Source organism: Nothobranchius furzeri, chromosome 1 (genome assembly GCF_043380555.1).
Source record: "Nothobranchius furzeri strain GRZ-AD chromosome 1, NfurGRZ-RIMD1, whole genome shotgun sequence".
Taxonomy (NCBI): Eukaryota; Metazoa; Chordata; class Actinopteri; order Cyprinodontiformes; family Nothobranchiidae; genus Nothobranchius; species Nothobranchius furzeri.
In genome coordinates, this window is record NC_091741.1 from 33,975,072 (window position 1) to 33,991,031 (window position 15,960).

General features: G+C 41.5%; 1 long non-coding RNA gene across 1 annotated transcript; it reads right to left on the reverse strand.

Moving 5' to 3' along the window:
* Positions 1–14,112: 14,112 nt before the first annotated feature.
* LOC129163028 (uncharacterized) lies at positions 14,113–14,889 on the reverse strand. Its single transcript, XR_008563060.2, has 2 exons — positions 14,587–14,889; positions 14,113–14,241 (listed from the first exon to the last, which is right to left on the reverse strand). It is a non-coding gene; the product is annotated as an uncharacterized lncRNA (long non-coding RNA).
* Between the last annotated feature and the right edge of the window lie 1,071 nt (positions 14,890–15,960).

A 15,960-nucleotide genomic window follows, 5' to 3' on the forward strand; every position in this document is an offset into this window, starting at 1 on the left:
ATAATACCTTTGTGCTTTCCTTGACGTTGGATGTGCTACTACTAGTTTACCCGTTTAATTATAGATTCACTAGGATAAATACAATAAAGTTTATCTTTCACCAAACAGAATATTTACTAAGACATCACAATAAAACTATAGACACATTATTGTGTGTGTGTGTGTGCGTGCGTGCGTGTGCGTGCGTGCGTGCGTGCGTGCGTGTGTGTGTGCGTGCGTGCGTGTGTGTGTGTGTGTGTGTGTGTGTGTGTGTGTGTGTGTGTCTGCTCTGTCTTCTCCATCCCCAGTGAGTCGTGGAGGATGGCTGCTTATACTGAGCCAGGATCCTCTGGAGGTTTCTTCCTGTTAAAAGGGAGTTTTCCTCTCCACTGTCGCTGCATGCTTGCTTAGTATGAGGATTGCTGTAAAGACTCTGACACTAGTCAGTGACTCGATGCAACCTGCTGGGTTCCTTATATAGGAAACTTGTTACTGATTGGCTTAATGAACTGTGAATTGGAATGTTCTTGTCGTGATTTGGCGCTATACAAATAAAATTGAATTGAACTGAATTGAAAATTAAATCAAAGATATTGGTCAGTAATGCCAAATATGTAAATTTGTATTTCAGTCATTTTTATACTGGCTTAAAAATACTTAATTAATTCTACTAAGCAGGGGTGTAGAACGTGTTTAATAGGGCCAGCCCAGTAATGGTCTTGGACCAAAATAAAGGGGGCAGAAAGCATAGACCGTATATACTGGACAATTCGATTCCATAGGCTCCAATAACACGTTTTTTGTCTATAATGGGAGGTGGCCACCACCGCCATTTTGACCGTGTCACAGGTTCCGTCCAGCCCAGACAATTCCATAAAAGGGAGGAGAGGAGGAGCTGAGGGTGGGGCTGTAAGGCTGGGATCAACTGACGACACCCGGGCGAACTAGCTACAAGCTAACCTGAAGCTACTGTTCTGGTACTCTAATGTTCTAGAGCAGATGTTCTAGTACATCTAATGTTCTAGAGCAGATGTTCTAGTACTCTAATGTTCTAGAGCAGATGTTCTAGTACTCTACTGTCCTAGAGCAGATGTTCTAGTACTCTAATGTTCTAGTACTCAAATGTTCTAGAGCAGATGTTCTAGTACTCTTAATGTTCTAGAGCAGATGTTCTAGTACTCTTAATGTTCTAGTGCTCTAATGTTTTAGAGCAGATGTTCTAGTACTCATGTTTTAGAGCAGATGTTTTAGTACTCTAATGTTCTAGTACTCTAATGTTCTAGAGCAGATGTTCTAGTACTCTAATGTTCTAGTACTCAAATGTTCTAGAGCAGATGTTCTAGTACTCTAATGTTCTAGAGCAGATGTTCTAGTACTCTTAATGTTCTAGTGCTCTAATGTTTTAGAGCAGATGTTCTAGTACTCATGTTCTAGAGCAGATGTTCTAGTACTCTAATGTTCTCGTACTCTAATGTTCTAGAGCAGATGTTCTAGTACTCTACTGTTCTAGAGCAGATGTTCTGGTACTCTAATGTTCTAGAGCAGATGTTCTAGTACTCTAATGTTCTAGAGCAGATGTTCTAGTACTCTACTGTCCTAGAGCAGATGTTCTAGTACTCTAATGTTCTAGTACTCAAATGTTCTAGAGCAGATGTTCTAGTACTCTAATGTTCTAGAGCAGATGTTCTAGTACTCTTAATGTTCTAGTGCTCTAATGTTTTAGAGCAGATGTTCTAGTACTCATGTTTTAGAGCAGATGTTCTAGTACTCTAATGTTCTAGTACTCTAATGTTCTAGAGCAGATGTTCTAGTACTCTAATGTTCTAGTACTCAAATGTTCTAGAGCAGATGTTCTAGTACTCTAATGTTCTAGAGCAGATGTTCTAGTACTCTTAATGTTCTAGTGCTCTAATGTTTTAGAGCAGATGTTCTAGTACTCATGTTCTAGAGCAGATGTTCTAGTACTCTAATGTTCTTGTACTCTAATGTTCTAGAGCAGATGTTCTAGTACTCTACTGTTCTAGAGCAGATGTTCTGGTACTCTAATGTTCTAGTACTCTACTGTTCTAGAGCAGATGTTCTAGTACTCTACTGTTCTAGAGCAGATGTTCTAGTACTCTAATTTTCTAGTACTCTAATGTTCTAGAGCAGATGTTCTAGTACTCTACTGTTCTAGAGCAGATGTTCTAGTACTCATGTTTTAGAGCAGATGTTCTAGTACTCATGTTCTAGAGCAGATGTTCTAGTACTCTAATGTTCTAGTACTCTATTGTTCTAGAGCAGATGTTCTAGTACTCTACTGTTCTAGAGCAGATGTTCTGGTACTCTAATGTTCTAGTACTCTAATGTTCTAGAGCAGATGTTCTAGTACTCTACTGTTCTAGAGCAGATGTTCTGGTACTCTAATGTTCTAGTACTCTAATGTTCTAGAGCAGATGTTCTAGTACTCTACTGTTCTAGAGCAGATGTTCTAGTACTCTTAATGTTCTAGTGCTCTAATGTTTTAGAGCAGATGTTTTAGTACTCATGTTTTAGAGCAGATGTTCTAGTACTCATGTTCTAGAGCAGATGTTCTAGTACTCTAATGTTCTAGAGCAGATGTTCTAGTACTCTACTGTTCTAGAGCAGATGTTCTGGTACTCTAATGTTCTAGTACTCTACTGTTCTAGAGCAGATGTTCTAGTACTCTACTGTTCTAGAGCAGATGTTCTAGTACTCTTAATGTTCTAGTGCTCTAATGTTTTAGAGCAGATGTTCTAGTACTCATGTTTTAGAGCAGATGTTCTAGTACTCATGTTCTAGAGCAGATGTTCTAGTACTCTAATGTTCTAGTACTCTAATGTTCTAGAGCAGATGTTCTAGTACTCTACTGTTCTAGAGCAGATGTTCTGGTACTCTAATGTTCTAGTACTCAAATGTTCTAGAGCAGATGTTCTAGTACTCTAATATTCTAGAGCAGATGTTCTAGTACTCTTAATGTTCTAGTGCTCTAATGTTTTAGAGCAGATGTTCTAGTACTCATGTTTTAGAGCAGATGTTCTAGTACTCAAGTTCTAGAGCAGATGTTCTAGTACTCTAATGTTCTAGTACTCTAATGTTCTAGAGCAGATGTTCTAGTACTCTACTGTTCTAGAGCAGATGTTCTGGTACTCTAATGTTCTAGTACTCAAATGTTCTAGAGCAGATGTTCTGGTACTCTAATGTTCTAGTACTCAAATGTTCTAGAGCAGATGTTCTAGTACTCTAATATTCTAGAGCAGATGTTCTAGTACTCTTAATGTTCTACTGCTCTAATGTTTTAGAGCAGATGTTCTAGTACTCATGTTCTAGAGCAGATGTTCTAGTACTCTAATGTTCTAGAACTCTTAATATTCTAGAGCAGATGTTCTGGTAGTCTAATGTTCTAGTACTCTAATGTTCTAGTACTCTAATGTTCTAGAATAGATGTTCTAGTACTCTTAATTAGGGATGAGCGAGTACACCACTATCTGTATCCGTATCTGTACTCGGAGTGGGCGTGGCCTAACCCGGAAATGGGTGTAGTTTAACTAGGGCTGCACAATATGTCGAAAAATTATCGTCATCGGGATAACAGGACGTGCGATAAAACCATTGCAAAGCACGTCAGAAACATCGATAAATGTTTGGTTCAACATTTCCATCTGTGTCATACATCAACTTTTTGTAAACCAGCTCTGTTTTTTACGCTGAAGTATTATTTGACCAATCAAATGTAGCCCTTCTGATATGCGGCCAATCAGATGGGTCCATTCACGTAATCCGCCCGCCCGCTACGTAGACCCCTAGGATGGAAAGCAACACCCGAACAGAGTTAGCGGTGCCGTTCCCTTGTTCGTCATGCTGGCTCAGAGCAACGAACGCACTTTGTGCTGATGTTTCTGGAATCAGCGCTGCTTTCAAACGTGAACGTGACTCCGCTCGGTGTCGTTAATCATTTTTACCGGGCTGACTCCGACACGTGCCGGTGAACCAAACCACCTTCATGTCGCTAGTGTTAGCCCCAGGCTCCGGTTAGCTTCCAGCTAAAAGGCTCCAGCACTCTCCTCCTAGTCCCACCCTGAGCTGCTAAAGAGGGCCTGGAAAAGTTCCCCCACACATCAAAGTGATTTTTCATTCATGAGCTTTTATAACCTTGTTAATCAGGATAGTTGATTTGCTGCTGCACATAAACTGTCAGTCAGAAGCTCTGCTAGCCGGTTATCTTAGAGGAGCTAGTTCAGTTTGTTAGCTTGTTATCAGAATCATAGTTGCAGTTTCATCATCTGAGCTGCTTTTTAAGATCTAGGTAAACTTGTTCGATTTGGGGTTAAAACCAAACGTTTTCACATATTTTCCATGTAGTTTTTTGCCAGTTCCTCTTCTGAAAGGTAGACAATTGTTTTTCTCTTTCCCTCAGAAAATCTTAATATTCTCCTAGTTTGGCCCAGCACAGTTCACTTCCCAATTACAGCAACAGCCTTATATCATAACCACATAAGTGGAGAAAATGCTCAGTAGCAATGAGAGAATTTGCTGTTGCATTTAAGTGATGTTAACTAATATTTAACATTTAAACTTATTTTCTGATATTTTTATTTATTCTAAAAACCCTGGTAAGGGATGTTTTTCTGTATTTGGAGCATCAGAAAAAGTTTTATGGTGGAGGTGATGTTTTAAAGTCACTGAGAAACTGCATGCATGCAGTTTGTTGTTTTGCTGCTAATACAGTAGCAGGCGCAGCTGCTAATACAGTAGCAGGTGCAGCTGCTAATACAGTAGCAGGTGCAGCTGCTAGTACAGTAGCGGGTGCAGCTGCTAATGCAGTAGCGGGTGCAGCTGCTAACGCAGTAGCGGGCGCAGCTGCTAACACAGTAGCGGGCGCAGCTGCTAATGCAGTAGCAGGAGCAGCTGCTAACACAGTAGCGGGTGCAGCTGCTAACACAGTAGCGGGTGCAGCTGCTAACGCAGTAGCGGGTGCAGCTGCTAACACAGTAGCGGGTGCAGCTGCTAACGCAGTAGCGGGTGCAGCTGCTAATACAGTAGCGGGTGCAGCTGCTAATACAGTAGCGGGTGCAGCTGCTAATGCAGTAGCGGGTGCAGCTGCTAATACAGTAGCGGGTGCAGCTGCTAATGCAGTAGCGGGTGCAGCTGCTAATGCAGTAGCAGGTGCAGCTGCTAATACAGTAGCAGGTGCAGCTGCTAATACAGTAGCGGGTGCAGCTGCTAATGCAGTAGCGGGTGCAGCTGCTAATACAGTAGCAGGTGCAGCTGCTAATACAGTAGCGGGTGCAGCTGCTAATGCAGTAGCGGGTGCAGCTGCTAATACAGTAGCGGGTGTAGCTGCTAATACAGTAGCGGGTGCAGCTGCTAACGCAGTAGCGGGTGCAGCTGCTAATGCAGTAGCAGGTGCAGCTGCTAATACAGTAGCAGGTGCAGCTGCTAATACAGTAGCAGGTGCAGCTGCTGATACAGTAGCAGGTGCAGCTGCTAATGCAGTAGCGGGTGCAGCTGCTAATACAGTAGCGGGTGCAGCTGCTAATACAGTAGCAGGTGCAGCTGCTAATACAGTAGCGGGTGCAGCTGCTAACGCAGTAGCGGGTGCAGCTGCTAATACAGTAGCAGGTGCAGCTGCTAATGCAGTAGCAGGTGCAGCTGCTAACGCAGTAGCGGGTGCAGCTGCTAATACAGTAGCGGGTGCAGCTGCTAACGCAGTAGCGGGTGCAGCTGCTAATGCAGTAGCAGGTGCAGCTGCTAATACAGTAGCAGGTGCAGCTGCTAATACAGTAGCGGGTGTAGCTGCTAATACAGTAGCGGGTGCAGCTGCTAATACAGTAGCGGGTGCAGCTGCTAATGCAGTAGCAGGTGCAGCTGCTAATACAGTAGCAGGTGCAGCTGCTAATGCAGTAGCGGGTGCAGCTGCTAATACAGTAGCGGGTGCAGCTGCTAATACAGTAGCGGGTGTAGCTGCTAATACAGTAGCAGGTGCAGCTGCATATATTTGCAATAAAAATGTTATGTTGTAATGGAATTCATGCATTAGTTTTTGTTTGCTTTGAACCCAGAGCAGACGTCACACGCCAGACGACATCAACACTGCATACTTTAGTATTTGTTCATTTATCGAGAGTAATATCGATATCGCAATATTAAGCACTGTTATCGAATATCACAGGTTTTCCTAATATCGTGCAGCCTTAAGTTTAACCAATACGTTATTTTAAGTCTGATCAGAAGTTACTATGTGTATTGTTTATTTGAAAACTATTTACAGAGCAGTCTCAGAGTTGAGATTAAATGTTTTTGATCACAATAGTAAAGGAAGTGTTACAGAACAAGGTTTTCAATAAAATCAGAACATTAAGAGAGAGAGAGAGAAAGAGAGAGAGAGAGATCTTTTCTATAGCGCCTCTCAAGATAAAAATCACGAGGCACTTCACACAAAAAAAACATGTAAAATAGAAAAAAGAATTTAGAAAATGATTAAAATATATTTAAAATGAGCAAAAAATAAGACAATTGTGATTAAAAAATGTAAAGAAAGAGAGAGAGAGTGAATAGGAAAGAGGGAGTGGATCCTGAGGAAGAGGAGAGAGAGAGGAAAAAAACCCGACCGGAGCGGAGGCAGTGACTGACGCAGCACGAGTCGTTTTCAGCTCTGTCTTGTCAAATGCACCACGTACGTTACGAAAAAAATAACTTTAAATAACTTTAAAGTAACTAAAAAGAGGCGAACTGAAGAAAACATAGGGAGTTCTGAAGAAACGTGAACAGTGAAGCAAGCACAGAGAGATCCGTTACTGTGTGTGTGTGGCTTGGATAGACCAGACGCGGACTGAGCTCCCGGTGCAGTTTTGTATGTTGGGAGGGGCGGGCGCTCTATTTGACTGGCCAATCACAGAGCGTGAAGACGGTCAGTTACCCAATGAAGATTTTCCTTCAGCACGATTACGGATATTTACGAGTTTTACTCGTTTCATGCTCATACTCGTCAAAAATGCTTTATCCGTACCGGATACTCGTCTGAAACGAGTATGCGGCTCATCCCTACTCTTAATGTTCTAGTACTCTAATGTTCTAGAGCAGATGTTCTAGTACGCTAATGTTCTAGTACTCTAATGTTCTAGAGCAGATGTTCTAGTACGCTAATGTTCTAGTACTCTAATGTTCTAGAGCAGATGTTCTAGTACGCTAATGTTCTAGTACTCTAATGTTCTAGAGCAGATGTTCTAGTACGCTAATGTTCTAGTACTCTAATGTTCTAGTACTCCTAATGTTCTAGAGCAGATGTTCTAGTACTCTAATGTTCTAGTACTTCTAATGTTCTAGTACTCCTAATGTTCTAGAGCAGATGTTCTAGTACTCTAATGTTCTAGTACTCCTAATGTTCTATTACTCCTAATGTTCTAGAGCAGATATTCTAGCATGCTAATGTTCTAGTACTCTAATGTTCTAGTACTCTAATTTTCTAGAGCAGATGTTCTAGTACGCTAATGTTCTAGTACTCTAATGTTCTAGAGCAGATGTTCTAGTATGCTAATGTTCTAGTACTCAAATGTTCTAGTACTCTAATGTTCTAGTACTCCTAATGTTCTAGAGCAGATGTTCTAGTACTTCTAATGTTCTAGTACTCCTAATGTTCTAGAGCAGATGTTCTAGTACTCTAATGTTCTAGTACTCCTAATGTTCTAGAGCAGATGTTCTAGTACTCTAATGTTCTAGTACTCCTAATGTTCTAGTACTCCTAATGTTCTAGAGCAGATATTCTAGCATGCTAATGTTCTAGTACTCTAATGTTCTAGTACTCCTAATGTTCTAGAGCAGATGTTCTAGTACTCTAATGTTCTAGTACTTCTAATGTACTAGAACAGATGTTCTAGTACTCTTAATGTTCTAGTACTCCTAATGTTCTAGTACTCCTAATGTTCTAGAGCAGATATTCTAGCATGCTAATGTTCTAGTACTCTAATGTTCTAGTACTCCTAATGTTCTAGAACAGATGTTCTAGTACTCTAATGTTCTAGTACTTCTAATGTTCTAGTACTCCTAATGTTCTAGAGCAGATGTTCTAGTACTCTAATGTTCTAGTACTCCTAATGTTCTATTACTCCTAATGTTCTAGAGCAGATATTCTAGCATGCTAATGTTCTAGTACTCTGATGTTCTAGTACTCTAATTTTCTAGAGCAGATGTTCTAGTACGCTAATGTTCTAGTACTCTAATGTTCTAGAGCAGATGTTCTAGTATGCTAATGTTCTAGTACTCAAATGTTCTAGTACTCTAATGTTCTAGTACTCCTAATGTTCTAGAGCAGATGTTCTAGTACTTCTAATGTTCTAGTACTCCTAATGTTCTAGAGCAGATGTTCTAGTACTCTAATGTTCTAGTACTCCTAATGTTCTAGAGCAGATGTTCTAGTACTCTAATGTTCTAGTACTCCTAATGTTCTAGTACTCCTAATGTTCTAGAGCAGATATTCTAGCATGCTAATGTTCTAGTACTCTAATGTTCTAGTACTCCTAATGTTCTAGAACAGATGTTCTGGTACTCTAATGTTCTAGTACTCTAATGTTCTAGAAGTATAATGTTCTAGAACAGATGTTCTAGTAGTCTTAATGTTCTAGTACTCTTAATGTTCTAGTACTCTAATGTTCTAGAACTCTAATGTTCTAGAGCAAGTGTTCTGGTACTCTAATGTTCTGGTACTCTTAATGTTCTAGTACTCTAATGTTCTAGAACTCTAATGTTCTAGAGCAGGTGTTCTGGTACTCTAATGTTCTAGTACTCTTAATGTTCTAGTACTCTAATGTTCTAGAACTCTAATGTTCTAGAGCAGGTGTTCTGGTACTCTAATGTTCTAGTACTCTTAATGTTCTAGTACTCTAATGTTCTAGAACTCTAATGTTCTAGAGCAGGTGTTCTGGTACTCTAATGTTCTTGTACTCTTAATGTTCTAGTACTCTAATGTTCTAGAACTCTAATGTTCTAGAGCAGGTGTTCTGGTACTCTAATGTTCTTGTACTCTTAATGTTCTAGAAGTCTAATGTTCTAGAACAGATGTTCTGGTACTCCTAATGTTCTAGAGCAGATGTTCTGGTACTCTAATGTTCTAGTACGCTAATGTTCTAATACTCCTAATGTTCTAGGCAGATAGTCTAGGGCTCTAATGTTCTAGAGCAGATGTTTAGTGCTCTAATGAGCCGTGGTTCCCAAACTTTTTGACTTGTTTATCCCCGAGTCATTTTCTCATGCCACTACCCCCTTAGTCAAATGTATAGACAGTTCTCCCAAAGTAGAACGCACTACTGAATCTATATTCTGTTATATTCTTTCTTCTTTTTTTAATGTCTAAATGACAGTTTTTGAGCAATCTCTGTACCAGATTAGTTCCAGTAGAACAAATCCTTCCAAATAGTACAGAATCTCCTCCAGCTTCACTGGCTGCCAGTCAACTTCAGGGTTCATTTCAATCAATCAATCAATCCATCAATGTATTTATCGTCAACACTGAAATTCGTACTTCGTCCCACAGCCCACCCACCAATATGCCACGAATTACGAAGGAAACAAATGAGCAAATCACAATAAAAATGTATGTATTTATTAGGGCTGCACAGAATATCGCAAATATTTTGTTATCGCTATATCAGCATGTGCAATATGCATATCGCGAAGAGCAGATAAATATCGTAATCAATGGTCAGCTCAAATGTTTGCTACACATAATGCGTTCTGTCAAACGGAAGCACGATGTTTTCTAACAAATCAAATAGAGCTCTTCGCCCATTTGGCCAATTGGGTGGGTTCTCATAGGTCAGATGCCCGCCCCCGAGGCGAATGGCACTTCATTCTGATGGTTAGCAAACACCTGAGTTAGCTTTGTTCTGCTGGTTCTGCTTTCCCAGGATCCACTGATCCTTTTCTTGTTCATTTTCATTTCCCGGCTGCTTTCCTCGGGTTCATGTTGTTGAGGGTCTTGTGAACTTGAGCTGACGTGATGACTGGAGGGGGGGAGGATGGTTGAGGTGTGTGTCTGTGTGTGTGTGTGTGTGTGTGTGTGTGTTCATCTGCAGAGGGAGTGGAGGTGGAGCTCTCAAAGCGTGTGTAGAAGACATTTAGGTCATCAGGAAGGCTGTCTGAGGAGCTAGTGGTGCTACAAGGTCCCACAGGAGACCGAGCCTGAGTGCGCATATTCGCCACAATCTTTTCCCGTAGCTAAGCTAACGACTGAATTCTAGCTTTTAAAGTACAGAAGGCTGCCACGGCGAAACCCTTATACGGGCGTTTTCTGTGAGCATGCATTACACCAGCATAAAAAGGAGAGCCTTGGTACCAAAGGCATTCCGTAGCCGAAGGATTAATAACCGAATCAGAATGTTAGCACCGCTAAACGTTAAACTCCGCTGAGATGAAGTGACTTAATTCCAATTCAAAATGCCTTCGTCTGCCAACTCGCCGCAGCGCCAGACTGTGAAATAAATGCAAATCCCTTTGGGTAAAGCTTGGGGTTCAAACCAGCGGGGAAGGTTTTGTTTAGCGTCCAGGAAACGGCAGGTAACATCTTAACTAGTAGAAACTAACGGTTAGCATTAGCAACTCCACCACACAGCAGAACTCCTCCAGGCTTGTGTTATTTGTGGGGATAAAACAGCAACGCTGCAAATCAGCAGTAGAGTGAAATTTTCTAAGCAAAATCCACGAAAAGGAACAACAGATATTTCAGTGGTTCAAAACCTTTATAGGAAGTAATCATGTCTTTTATCAATAATGTGTGTGTGTGTGTGTGTGTGTGTGCGTGCGTGTGTGTGTGTGCGTGTTAATATGTGACAGTGTGAGCGTCCTGTCACAGTGACCTGATTGATCATGCGCCCTGGCTACTTGGCCAAGGGGATGTCCCTTTGGCTGACTGGTTAGTGAGCATGACTCAGCCGGGAGTCCGGGGATCGAATCCCGCCCGGGCCCTCGTTTCTCCACCTTGCCACAAATACAGATGTGAAATCAATTAATGTAAAGTAATCGTGATTATTTCTCAGACTAAAATCGTACCACCAACATTTATAATCGTTGCTGCGCTACTTCCAGCTAGAATGATCTTTCACACACATCCAGGCCTTCATCGCCTCCAGGCTGGACCACTGAGACTCACCGTATGCAGGCATCAAGCAGGCCTCCATAGTGAAACTTCAGATGGTCCAGCAGCCAGGTTATTGACCGGTACCAGGAAGTAGGGGTTGTATCAACTAGTCACTAGTCGACTTCACTGCTCTGTAGTGACTTTTTATGCCTGTCATCGACTAGTCGCTGTCACGTGATAATGACCGACAAGATGCAGTCCTCGGAAAAGACAGCAGGTGACGAGTCCCTGCGCGTTGGGAGGCGACGCGCTGGGCCAGAGCGTCGGTACTGACACCCGTCATAAAACGGACATTTAACCAAATTGTGACCTTTACCCTCTTGCAATTTAACCTTCCCCTCACCCCCATCCTAACCTTAACCAGCGTGCGCATGCAAAGCTCTGATTGTTGATGCGCGCCAGACATCTGCGTCCTGAGCACGGCCACAGTAACATTATCAAATCAGGTGTCGCCACCTCAAAAACTAATTTAAAGAGCAAGTAACGTCTAAATTAACTTTTTTTTGCTGATGAACTGTATAAATGAGTGTCTAATAGTGTTTTAAATGTGTGTATTCATTATTTTAGCATTTTGGTGCATTTTCTTAAAAAATTAAAAATTCTGCCTAAATACCACAGTATAGCTCCACCTTCAGCTTAAAACATAGAATTTGACTCATTTTGAATAAATTTTAGCCAATGGCTAAAGAGTAAGATACTACGTAATCCAGTAGAGTACTACGTAGCAGCTCTGTGTCAACGTTATAAAAGCATCGGGAGTCTCGGCCACGCCTTGTGGCGAGTTGGGAGTTGGATTTGCATGAGAGTGTAGGAGGCTAGCCGTAGTTCAGCATTAGCATATAGCATTAGCATATCCTAGTCTTTAGCATAGCTTTTAGTGTTATACATACTTATTTAGTGTTAGCTTGGCTGTTGGATATTGTAGTTTAGTTACTGTTTGGCTGTTAGTGTAATTAGGAAAGTAGTTCGGGTTTAGTGCTCCATATCGTGTTAGCATGGTGAGATGGTGTAGTGTAGTATGGTTGCGGAGCTCTGTCGGGTTGCACTCCTTTCCGCTGGACTTAGAAATTAGGTGCCAGTGGTTGCGTGTCTGGAAAAGATTCAGCTCCCGCCTGGTGCTGTAGTTTGCAACCAGCATTTTACCCGCGATTCTGCACGTCTCCGTTCCAAGAGGGAGGCTGTGCCCACCGTGGCTCTTCCGCGATTTAGATACAGCCCACCGACTCTGCTCCCCCACCATGACGGGCTACAGTCTGAGGTGAGTAAGCTAAATAAAAGTTTTAACATCTTCTAAAGACAATTTCCTACCTAAATGCAAAGTTTGAGAGACGTGGTTCACTCCATTTAGCTAATATCAGTCTGCACTGCCTTCGGGCTATTTTGTCAAGTTCACAAAATGTGGAACGGGATGTAAGGTTAGAATCAGCGGCGAATCGGAACATATCTCGAAGCCCTGGCCGACAAAACGGTCCACATGACTGTCAGGCTCAGAGAAAATTCGGGTTGTTTTTGTCAGTCGGTAATTCAGCAACAGTGACTCTAAACTGACGCAGCACTAGTTGACAGACATCATTACAGCGTGAAATCCAGCACAGCGTGACCCGGTTCCGTGAGGAATTCTGTTCAGGAGGTCGCATTTCAGGGTCTCCACATCATATGTGACTGACTTTTACTTTATAATAACATCACACACTAGGAATGTTATAAAGCGCCTATATGGGACAGTTTCTTTTGTATTTTATCTGACTTTATAAACATCAATGTGCTTCTATTTTTTTTTCAGGCTAAATCTACCCAAGACACTGGCTGTCAGACTGATTTAGTAATCTGCAAGAATGCACTTGTCCAGGCTGACGTGGTGTTACCCGTAGCAAAGGTGAATTATTTTTAATAATCTTCTATGTAAACATTTTATTACCTTCTAGTTTTAATTTGTTTTACAGATTGTTACACGTGATTTTATGCTCTTTTAAACGTTCATAAATGTGCTGCTTCTTTGTTTTTTATAGAGCTCACAGCCTCAGTGTCTTGTGACACAGGGACCATGACAGAAATTCATCTTCCAGAAGGTCCCAGAGCATCCACACCTCCTGAAAAGACCACGGTGTGAGGTGTCTGCTGTTGATTCCAGCTTCCACCTCAGTGACAGTGCAAGCTCAGTGAACTGTTCAAGGTAAAAAAAAATTAAAACATTTCTGAATTTTTAAGATATTAACAATTAAATAAGTATGTGATTACATCATGAAGGAGGCTACTGATTCTGGCCCTGTGACACTTGGTGGTCACCACCAGGTGGTGACGTGTGAGCTGATTCACCTGGTAAATAACTTTTAAATTAAATATTTTGTTTTTGCTATCAAAAGTAAATTAACTAATAACCTGCATTACTGCAGGACACTCAGCAAAATATGGACTCTACACCATGAGGCAGGCACACGTTAATAACTCTATAAGAGCACATAAGGTAAGCAACACCACATATTATTTTTATTACTGTACACTGTCCTGGATTTGTTTTCTTTCTGCATGATTTGTTTTCTTTCTGCATCTCATCATTAGCCTGGCTGATCACCTGATAACTCCTGTCACCTGATAACTCGTGTCATCTGGTTATGACAGCATGAGGATGTCCTCACACACCTGTAACCTACCAGCTCATCTGGCAGAATAGAGAGAGAAGAGACACCACATCTCCTGTTCCTGGAAAGCCTTCAGCCATCCTTCGATGACTGAGAACCTCCATCAGCTCTGTCTCCTGTCTGCCTACAATTATTATAATAAATATTGTGTTTGACAAGTTTTTTGTGCTGCCAAATATCTCATTTTGATTCCAGTTTTGATATTTTAATGGATATTTATAAATTACATTAATTGAATTATCACATTGTCGCATGTTTAACTAGCTCTATTGTGATGAACTAAACTAGCACCTCACTGTTAAAAGCTCGTTTTAATTTCAAGCATGTTTAAGTATTTATGGACATGAACAAAAACAGGAAATATATAAATTGAGATTTATTTAATTAATATAACAAATAAGGGGGAAAGAGTCATTGAAAGGCACATTCTTCTGGAAGTTCCTGATCCCGACGACATCAGCAGGAGACCAGCTGCAGACACCAGAGGATCACCTGCAACCAAGAGCAGCTAGTATCAGTAAATAAATAATGAAATCAGGGCAGTTTTAATGGGCTGAACACATTACAGAATAATTTTCTCATGGTATATTTTCATAACTTTATGCAGCAGACTAGCTTGAGCCCAGATCTCCTGGAGAGCTGCTATCCAGCACGTTTCAGTGGATTTTCCTGCTTTAACAGGTTAGATAAGCTGTTAAGCAGCTCAGCTGTTTGTTGCTGATTAAAACCAGGTGTGTTGATGCAGATAAATCTCTAAAACATGCTGAATACTAGCTTTTTGGGGCCATGGAGACAAACCCTGCAGCTAATCCAATGCTATGGCTAACGGCTACTTACGTTCAGAGATGGGTCTGTTGGGTCGGTTCCAGTAATTTCAGGCAACTCACAAGCTCAAAACAATAAGGCTCATGTCCGCTTGTCTCCTCCAAATAGACTTGGTCCCTTTCTTCTCGAGTGTCTGGGTAAGGAGGGGGAGAAACGTCCTCCACTTCTAATGACTGCTCAGAGTGAAGGGAGCTAGCTTCGTCTAGTTAGCCGTCTCTTCGTCACTGCCACGGCTCCGCCCTCTCGGTCCTCCAGGCAACGCCTACTAATGTTGCAGTTTTCAAAATTGATACGTGGGTGGGGTAAGACTCTGAGGCACACTTGACATGCACTTTAACAAGCGATCGTTCATGTCGGCTCATTTCCTTTTATGTTTTCTGTCTTTTATTTGTGCCTGATGCGTTTCGCTGCTGTGGAGCGGGGCGCATCACCTGTTTTGTCCTCGGTGACGCACCTCACTGGTGCGGCCGGTGAGCACTCCGCTGTTTTTGCGGTCGGTAGATCTTTTTGAACTGCAGTTCAAAGGTAACTCATGAGGTGAATATATATGAAGCCAGTGTAACGTGATGAAGGGGCTATTCCACCGAAGGTTATTTACCCTCTCTCCTCAAATGCCTCTGACACAGAACTAATCTGCATGAGACTGCCTCAAGGTCTCATGCATCTGCTTCTAAACTGTTTTCTTTTCCAGCTCAAGAGAAGAATGAAGACAAAGAACTCTATTTTTAATAAGCTAATCAAACAAAGTGTCTTTATTATAATCCTATAGAATATAATAAGTAGGGCTGCAGCTATCGAATATTTTTGTAATCGAGTACTCTAATAAATTACCCTTTTGTGTTTGTAAACCATTATATAAAATAGCATGTTATAAAATATGAAAGACCTCTCAAAATGAGCAATTTCCAGTTATTCTTCAAGTTTTATTCAAAATTAAGTTTGCAAAACTTCAGCACTTCAACTTTAGTTCACAGTAAACAAAAGCCTGTGCAAAAATAAGTAAACAACCTGAGCCGATTTTCCCCTCGTGGGAGAATCTGCCAGCCTGCAAGCCAGAGGATAACTGTTGAAGTAGCGCTGCGAGCGGCTGCGGCCCGAACAGAACCAGAACCGCTCACGGCGCAAACAGTTCGCCGGCTGTTTCCCTATTAACCCACGTTCGTTTTAATTTCTACACTTTTTTTCTCACACTAACAAGGATTGTTGAGAAAGCATGTTTGCTGTGGTTATGTTAAATTATACTGATCACAAAACATTTATTTACTTTCTTTCGTTTTCCTGCGCCACTCATAAATACCCGTGTCCTCCTGCAGCAATCCCGAGGGACAACAAATATCAATAACAACACAATAAAAAGTCCGACGTGTTGTGTAAAAACGTCTATTT